This window comes from Sycon ciliatum, chromosome 9 (assembly GCF_964019385.1).
Source record: "Sycon ciliatum chromosome 9, ocSycCili1.1, whole genome shotgun sequence".
NCBI classification, from domain to species: Eukaryota; Metazoa; Porifera; class Calcarea; order Leucosolenida; family Sycettidae; genus Sycon; species Sycon ciliatum.
This window is the reverse complement of record NC_088651.1, coordinates 9,753,591-9,763,380: the sequence shown is the minus strand read 5'-3', so window position 1 is coordinate 9,763,380 and position 9,790 is coordinate 9,753,591. Positions and strand designations below refer to the sequence as shown.

The 9,790-nt window shown below is 44.3% G+C and overlaps 1 long non-coding RNA gene across 2 annotated transcripts in view; it reads left to right on the top strand.

The window, feature by feature from the left end:
• Positions 1-220: 220 nt before the first annotated feature.
• LOC135824557 (uncharacterized) overlaps positions 221-9,790 on the top strand; it is a 200,085-nt gene continuing 190,515 nt past the window's right edge. Inside the window, exons 1-2 of one of the 2 annotated variants that reach the window (XR_010554878.1) lie at positions 221-496; positions 9,593-9,735. This is a non-coding gene — a long non-coding RNA (uncharacterized LOC135824557). The remainder of the gene's footprint in view (positions 497-9,592; positions 9,736-9,790) is intronic. The other variant, XR_010554877.1, reaches the window with a different exon arrangement.

Below are 9,790 nucleotides of genomic sequence, written 5' to 3'. Positions count from 1 at the left end.
GATATCCATGACCATGCCCATGTCCTGATGACGACGTGCAGACCGGGTCAGGACTTATTATTTTTCGTGTCAGTCGTGACAAGTCTACAACGGAGTACTACAACGCCCCAACGGTCGGTCTACCATCCACGGACCACAGCTCCAGCACTGCACTCGTCTGCAGCACTGCCAGCTCGTCAGGCCCCTGCGCACGCGACTACACGTCTACAGAGTTCCCCGGCCCCAGCAGAAAAAAGTGAGTCATGCCACCAGTATCTTGTTTCCGAGGCACTTACTGCGCCGTCCCACGCAGAGCAGTCACTGTTTATTTGGTTTGATTACAGTCGGTAATGGAACAGGAAGGTTGTGTGGTGTTTGAGCTGGTCATTTTGTATAGCGTTTTGTCACGAGCTCGTGCTAGTTCTGCGGGGAAGTGAAGACTCCTTGCGGCCATCACCGGACCGCGGAGTTGGAGGAGCCACTATCAATTGCCAGCTGCATTGTGCAGCATCGGCAGGTAAAGTTTACAATATTTTTGTGTTTCCTGAACATACCACATATGTACAGTGTATCCGGGAATACGTGCGCTGTTACCGCACTAGGTAGAAAAGTGGCTGTAGGTCTACCTGGTCTACCCTCTTAGACTAGCAGACAACCTCGGGGGTGAGGATTCAGCATTTTCGTTTTATAGATTTTTACTAATTTAACGAGTATTGCCTACGAACATGACATGCATATTTTTCTGCTGTTCTACTGTCGTGGACATGGAAATCCGGTCACACGTCTAGCGGCCCCAGGGCGCTGGCCATGCAGCCATGGGTAAGCAGTCTAGTACACACATGCATGACATTATTATGCTGCTGGTCGCATCAACACGTACACTGTTCTGTAGGCGCTGAGGGCGCAGGCCCGGTCAATCGACTGGATTTCCATGTCCGCGACAGTACATCATATACTCGTACATACTACATACTGTATCAAGATCAGGAACGCTGTTTCCCCATTGCAAGACAAAGGTTTTCCCTGACCCCTGTACAAGACAACCCATTGTAAAACATTTTTTATCGAACCCCTCCTATACAAGACAACATGAAACATTGATCGAGCTACAGGAGCTAGAAAAAACAAATCCAGACAAATCACATTCAAACGTTCCGCCTAGCTGCTGGCAGGGGAACATGGGACCATCCGAGCAATTTTGTAGTCCATGGTCATTTGCTTTGTCTTGTAATGACTGGGAATCAAACCTGTGAGACAGCTAAAGGTGATTTTTATAATAATTTTTTTCTACAAAAGAATTGTCTCTTATCCGGATTTGCATATACTGTCGTCCCTCTCTAATCTGGCACCTTTTGCTACGGCGTTTTCTGCTGGATTAACGAGGGTGCTGGATTAAGAAATCCTGCCCTCTGACCCGGCCCTACCCAATTGCATGCATGTATCATACGTCAAAACGCAGGGTTTTTCCGTGTCAACCCAAGTATTTGGTGCACGGCTTTATACTCTCAACTGTTCTCCAGGAATATACACAGTGATAAAGTGATAAAGGAAAACAGAGAACATGTTCACATGTACTCTTGCACACACACGCACACACACACACCTGAAAATTGGCAGCACACTACTCCTTGCTGTCAGCGAATTGTAAAAATATAGCAGTCAGGTCTGCAGCAGTGATTGTGGCACCGCAACTCCAGTCAACTGAACTGAACTCTGAACTGACTGAAGTGCGCGTTACTGGTTACTGCGTTACTGGTTACTGGCCAGACTGGCCTAGCCTGGCCTGGCAAGGAGTGCACCTGTACGGTACGCGATTTATGACCGCCGGATTATGAAATCAAACTACGTGCAGTTTGAGCGATTCGTTTCAAAAAGTCACTGCCGGAGGCGGAATTCAAGTGCCGGATTAAGATGTAGGAATCAAACGAAAAAAAATCGGTTTCGTCAGAAAATGCGCCGGTTGGCAAGGGTTCCGGATAAACAAGTGCCGGATTAGAGAGGGACGACTGTACTACCATTATACAAATGAGAGTCCTCCGGCTTGGTAGAGTGCTCAAATAGAGCTTACACACGACACAGAACACACCACGCATCATTCGTTGCCTATGGGCATGAAACAATAAGTTACAATGAATGATGCGTGGTGTTCTGTGTCGTGTGTACTGCCATTACACAATGTACACATGGTATCAGGGAATTTTAGATCTTTGTCTGCTAATGACGGTTGTTTTGTAACCTATGGCGTACTAACAACGTTAAATCTGCACTAGTACACTCATGTCTCTCTAACCCGGACCTCAAAGTTACGGGCACCTACACTGTAGGTATACCAGGCACCCTGTGGGTGGGTTCTAGTGGTAATATTACTACTCTTCTGCCAACATTTGTGCAACTATAGATGTCATATGCCAGATCTCTGGCCCTTCCACATGCAAACATATGTGATTGAGAGTTATGGACATTTCAGAGTTATGGACAATTCAAAGTCACAGGCAGTGTCTGGTCTGGGATCGCCCGGAAAAGAGAGATACATACTTGCCAACCCAGCCAAAGCAAATCCCTTAGTCACACACCCAGTTTCTCTTAATTTTCTTTCATTTCCCTTATTTTCCTGGTTTTCGCCAATTTCGGCCATTTTCTCTTTTTTTGGGCAATTTTTGATTATTTTTGCGTATTTTCCGCAATCTTTTGGCAATTTTGGGCAATTTTGTATTCGTTTCTTACTCATTGCTCATTGGGGGACCAAAACCTGAGTTTCTTTATTGTCAGATCGCCCCTACATGTACATGTGTGATTCTGTGAAATGCAGGGCCGCATGTGACCTTGTCACACCACAAAACAACCTTTTTATGAACACTCATCATGGTTCAGTGCCAATACCGGTAGTTTTTCGATGAAAGTCAAAAAGCCCCGGTAGGCCAGTAGTGACCGTAGTTTCCCGGTATAATACCGGGAAAACCGGTATGGTTGGCAAGTATGGAGATACAATGTATGAGTGTGAAATTGGCATGGAAACAAGCTTCAAATCTAAAAGAAATCAATAGTTAGGATTCAGCTAGTTAAAAGAACACTTATAAGCAAATATAATAGCAAAAAAAAGAGAACAAATTCTGTTGTCATCGCCACACTACAACGAGGTCATGAAAGTTTTCCAAAATTAATTTTCTTGTCACATTCATCAGTGGAAAGTCGTGACTGAAGAGTAACCATGCTGAACAATGATTAAATATACATTCAATAATGTGTTACGAGAACAAAATAAAGTGCTAAAATAGAATGAGGGAAGGTGAGACAATAGAAGTGAAGTGAGAGCTAAGTGCAACGGCGGGTGAGAAACAAATTGCAATGCTAGAACTGTGTAGTGAGACAAACAATCATGCTGTGCACCTACGAAAACAATATTGTTGCGGCAAGTGAAATCCGACACTTGGCATAAGGGACTGCACCATGCAGTCTGCAGCCCCTGCAGCCCTGCATACGTACAGTACATGTGTTACATACAACTTTATCTGTCTGATGACAAAACTCGTACTCATCGCAGTCAAGGTTCAAAAGGTGCTGGCAAAAATGAGTGGGGATTGGATACCAATACTCCTTATGTGTACAATATTTTGTGAACTGTGTGTATCTACGCTGTGACCTTTCGGTCTGTTTGGGATGCATACGGCTCTATAGTACAAATTAGGTGCAGTGCATTACATCATTGGTGCCCATTTGCACATGTGGCGCTGTCCCCGGTGGCAAGTGTCGGATTTCACTTGCCACAACTGTACATGTATATGTTTCTTCTGCTTACAAACATCAGACTTTTGCAAACGAATGCAAACAGCCTCAAGTACTTTCAACTGACTAGCATACCGTGCACGACAAAGAACAGAAAAACCAAAATCCTCATACGCCTGCAGACACTTAGGGTGAGACAACAAATGAAGAAAAACGGCAGACTTCTTACGATCACAATCACCATCCGATTCCTCGTCTCCAACAACCGCAACCTCGTCCTCGGTCTCATCTTCCAACTCGTCCTCAGTGTCGTCCTCAGTGTCATTCTCCTCATCAACACCGATCGGTCCCAGGCTCGCTTCATGTTGCTTAACCTCTGTTCGTTGACTCCTCCTTTGATCTTGATGGTAAATTGTTACCATTGTTGTTGTTGTTGTTCTTCTTCTTCTTCCTGTTGTTGCTAAATCGTGTGTTCCCAGTGTTTTCGCCGGTGCTTGACATCCAGTACTGTAATAATTCATTGAATAATTCGCCGTTGATCGTCTTGGTCTTTGAATGTTGATCGTGTTGCTTTCTTTGTTGAATTACGTTCCCTTCAGCCTTCTTTCTCCTTGTTCACGTTCAGTGCTTGCCTCATCCATATTTGCACGTGCCACCAACACCACAGACTCAGCCCCAGCACTGCCGATGACAGATGCAGGTGGCGGTTTTGGGGGAGGCAACGACGGCGATGGGGGCATCACCTCATCACAGCGTCCATTTTGGTCTTGAGCTGAATGTTGTTGTGGTGTGCTATCTTGTGTTGTTATGGTGCATTGTGTTATGGTGACAATATGCACATTTTCCGTCTCCAAGGCTCTCGATACGGGTAATGGAGGCACTATTGCCGATGACGGAAATTGTGCTAACGATGGCTGTGACCTAGGGTTCTTAGGTGGCCTGCCGTGTTTGGGCCGCAGTGTCCGTGCCGAGCCAGTCAGCATAATTATGCAGTGGGACGTCATGGGTGTAGGAACCGGTCCGGCAGGCCCGGCGGTCGCCGAACCAATAATTTTCGATTTTTTTTAATCATTTCAAATTTGTTGATGGCTTGTCGACTCTTGTACAGGTACCATGTTTTACATCGACAATGCGGTGTATCATCAGCATGCAAATTCTTATTTCTCACATTATTCTGTAGCATTAAAATATGGCCTTTTAGGCCCAATTTTCAAAAAAAATCGCGCGGGAGGACCCCCGGACCCCCTCTCACAATTTCGCCGCACCAATATTAAACTGCTTCCTACGCCCCTGGACGTGCTGCTCGATACATGTGTTCAGATGTTGAAGAGTCCTACCAACGTACCGACTACCGCATTGTCGGCACTCAAATTGGTATACCAATTTAGATGCGAGTTGGGTTGGTAGGACATCATTCCTCACCTTGAACGCACGTACAGTTGTGAAAACGTCCCACTGCATAATTATGCTGACTGACCGTAGAAACTGGGTTGTATATGCCGACAATAGAAACTGGATTGTATATTATGTCGACCATAGAAACTGGATTGTAAATGTTGACCATAGAAACTGGATTGTACATGCCGACCGTGGAAACTGGATTGTACTTGAAGTACATTAGTCATAGCCCAAATTTGCTAGCAATTCTTTGAGCAAAATATCGAGTTTTGGTGGGCTTTTCAGATAATCCAAGGCTTCTCAGGGACTTTCTCGACGCAATCAGTCCCCAAGGTTGAAAACAAGCACAAAAGTTGGACAAAACAGACTCGTGGCCACATTTTGTAGAAAGTTGAGCAGCATGCAGGAGCTCAATCAAAAGTTCTCTCGTCGTCAGCGAAAATTATCGTTGAGTTTTCCTTGAAACTCATTATTTCTCGAGCAAAACCAAAGCAAAATACCGGCGGAAAAAGGAAATGCCAAAAAGAATATCGAAAAATTTGTGGCAAAATTGTGGGGCAAAATATCGATGTGGGCAGAGCAAATTTGGGCCATGACTATTGTACATGCCGACCGTGGAAACTGGATTGTATATGCCGACCATAGAAACTGGATTGTATATGTCGACCATAGAAACTGGATTGTATATGTCGACCATAGAAACTGGATTGTACATGCCGACCATAGAAACTGGATTGTATGTCGACCATAGAAACTGGATTGTACATGCCGACCATAGAAACTGGATTGTATATGTCGACCATAGAAACTGGATTGTATATGCCGACCATAGAAACTGGATTGTACATGCCGACCATAGAAACTGGATTGTACATGCCGACCATAGAAACTGGATTGTACATGCCGACCATAGAAACTGGATTGTACATGCCGACCATAGAAACTGGATTGTACATGCCGACCATAGAAACTGGATTGTATATGCCGACCATAGAAACTGGATTGTATATGCCGACCATAGAAACTGGATTGTACATGCCGACCATAGAAACTGGATTGTATATGCCGACCATAGAAACTGGATTGTATATGCCGACCATACAAACTGGATTGTACATATCGACCATAGAAACTTCACTCCACTTGTTTTATACCATGGCGGACAGTGTGTCCTAAGACTGTGTGCGGTTCCTTAAGCGACTATGTGGAATGTTGGCACAGCATGATGGTAAGTCGTGTAGTCAAGTGATGGCATATGTTAGGTGTCGCCGGTCCTTTGCCCTGCTTCGAGCGGCAGTTATGTGCATCAGAAGAGCAAGATCGGTATATCATCGGCCCATCAACGTCTTGCGTCCGCTGGCAATGGTAGAAGCACGGTTATAACAATCTTTATGATGATGTCGGGCTGTCGTTTTTGCATGTTTTGTTTGTTTGTTTTTTGGCAGAGGTATTTTATTTATTCCCGTAGCTATGCAGAAGACGTTACTTGTGTTTGTGTGTTTGTGTCACGACTGGCGCTATCCCGTATCTGTCCCGTACCGTACCGTACCATCAAACACAGCTGGCCACACTATTTAAATAGGGCTTTCAAACGCAAGATCATAACGTGAAGCAACTTGGAAGAATGAGTATGAATGCGAAGTGTATGGGGGAATGCATGTAGGGCGATAGTGCGGGTTCGAATCCCAGGTAATGCCTAAAAAAAATAGGAAAATTGAAAAATTTATAACATCCCTATTATTTTTTGCCGTCATCAAGGCGGTAGATGGTGTCGTATTACCCTCGACGGTACCTGCCCCGTACCTGTCCCGTACATGTCCCGTACCGTGCAATCAAAGACGGCTGGCCACAATGCATATTCAAATACGGCTTTCAAATACAAGACCATAACGTGAAGCAACTTAGAAGAATTAGTATGTATGCGAAGTGTATCGGGGGATGCATGCAGGGCGATAGTGCGGGTTCGAATCCCAGGTTATGTCTAAAAACAAAAAGTTGAAATTTATAAGAATTTACCCCCCCCCATGCTTTTTTTGTCTAGGTCATCAAGGCAAAAAAGCATAGCGTAGGGCCCTGAGCTTCCAAGCTCTCTCGTTTATTTATTTATGTTGTTGTTATTGTTGAAATTCTATTTTGCATCGCAGACCAAACGGCCATGGTGCCCAATATTATGATGGCGATAAAGTAACGGCCAAAAGCCAAGGATACAACAAGCAAGCCTCCACGAAAGAGAGAAAAACACAGAAAACACAGACCGCAAATACTCAAAAATAAAAAGAGAAAGGAGAAAAAGAAAAAAAGAAGAAAAAAGCACAAGTGTGACTCCGGAATTATAAGGTCTCATCATCCAAATTGATCACTTGAGTCTATTGCCCAGTTCTTGTATTCTACATTGAACATTGTATTATATCGAGTTTCACCATGACTAATTCAGGTTGCCGATTGGGAATTGCATTGCATTCATTGTGTTATTTCCCCCTACACGAGGCTTATGAGAAAACCTATTCACAAGCCCGCTTATTCGACGCAGGACGATCAATGACAGGATTTTGCGGCATAATACGGTTGGATGCACATGGGGCTGAAGTTCGAGACAGGTCCCCGTGCTTTTCCTGGATTTTGCAAGAATATCATTGACCCATGGCCAATGCTCCTCATGGGGATATTTTATTGGATCACTGTATTTAAGATCCGTGTTATCCTGCCATGTACCATGGGCAGCGGCGCGTACTTGCACTCACCGAGTCATCTGGCTATTTGTCAAGGCCAGTAGCCAGAAAATCGATGAACATTGACATGTGACACACCGTTGGGAAGTTATTCATGTATGCTTGCCCATCATGCAAAAACTCGAGGGTGCTGGGTGAAGAAAATGTAGGCAGGCGAAGAATGTCAAGGGAAAGAATTGTTCCATGCACACCACCCCATACACCATACCGTACTGTAGTAACGCACATATAGGCACATGTGCCTATAATCGGATATAAGGGCACTCTCACTTATAAGCACATGCTCTTATAGGTGAAGCACTACCAACATTTTCACTTTGAAACACTCACGGATAAAAGTCTGCAAACAGCATACATGAACCATGAAGCTGACACTACAAGACCTAGTCAAACACAAAGACTCTGGCAAATGAACTCTGATCGCGCATGCGCGTTAAGGTGATAATAATTCATTTTGAAAATTGGATTCGTAGCAAAAATCCACATATAAGCGCATGTGCTTATAAGTGCGTTATTACGGTACATCTGTGTGACGAATGATTTTTGCCTTTTGGTCACGTGATTGACCTCGCTACTTTAAGGCCATCCTTTTTATATTAATGTTTCACGTTCTCTGCGCACGCTTATGTTTTGATTTTTTCGGAAAAATAAATAAAATCGAACATGCACATGTAGAGTGAGTGTAGGATCGTGTGAGTCTTCATGTGCGTACAGAGTCTAGTCGATCGTATACGCGTAGTCCGTCTGGTCGGAATTGAAACAGAGCCGCCTTCGTCCACGCGATGTATGCGAAGATGCTGAGCACTGGTACTACAGTACGCCGTACGAAGCGTAGCAAAGACTGAAGTAGCAGTACGAAGACGCTGTTTGTTGCCAACTCCGGTGCGATGTCCTTCATGTTGTAGTCTCATCTTCACCTCTGATGAGCCTTTTTATTTTATTTTATTTTATTATTTTTCCACCTCTTGCATATGATTCTGGAAGTTGAACTGACGGGAAACATAGATGTAAGAACACTGGCCTACCGGACTGCATTCACTAGTTTGAGGGAAAGATGCAAACGGGAAAAGTTTGAAGAGAAAATTGACTGTTACCACCAGGACTCAAACCAGGGGCCGTCGCTCGAGGCCAGCGATGCTCTAACCACTGAGCTATGGTGTAGCCTGAGTGTGTTCTTATTATTAAATCTAGAAGCCCTTCACATGCCCCGTTTCACTATTCTTGGATATTATTATTTCTACTAACCCTTGATTCGGTTCACTACTACAGGCTCTGCTATCATTAGAGAGGTTCCGCACGACGAAAATTCGTAGCACAGTAACGAAAAATCTAACAAAAAGGTTTAGGAGAATTCGTAAACGGAGAGGTTGCGCACAATGTGTGAAATGTTTCGTAATAGGTCGACGCTAGCGCGGCAGGTACGGAAAGAGTCAAGACAGGGAGTTGTAAAATATCAGTATTTTAGTACTCCATGTGACGAAAAACAGTTTCGTAGATCTGCTCTGTCTCGGTCTCTTTTGGACGAATCTTTGTAGCAACTTCCGTTCATTGAACCCGGACGGTCAGTATCTTATAAATTTTTGTTGTGTGCAACGTCTCTATTATGATTGATAACCTTTGATCCAGGTCATTTTAAGAGGCTCGGTTATTCTTATTTCTAGTGACCCTTCGGAGTCACTATAAGAGACCGGGCTCTTCATTAAGATGTTGTATTCTGACATGGTGTGTTGGGCGGGTATGTTTGTTTTTGATGTGCCTTACAGTGATGGCAGCAGCGGATGTCGACCGGATCCTTCAGTACGCTCGGAAGGATAACGTAGAGGATCTAAAAGCCGAGATACTTGAAGGCGGTGTTCTCAAAGAAGAAGTAAAACTCCGACAGGATGGCAATAATGGTCCATATTTGGTATGCAGAACTTTAGAATTGTGCTACAATCTGTCTGCATGGGCAAGTGTTGTCG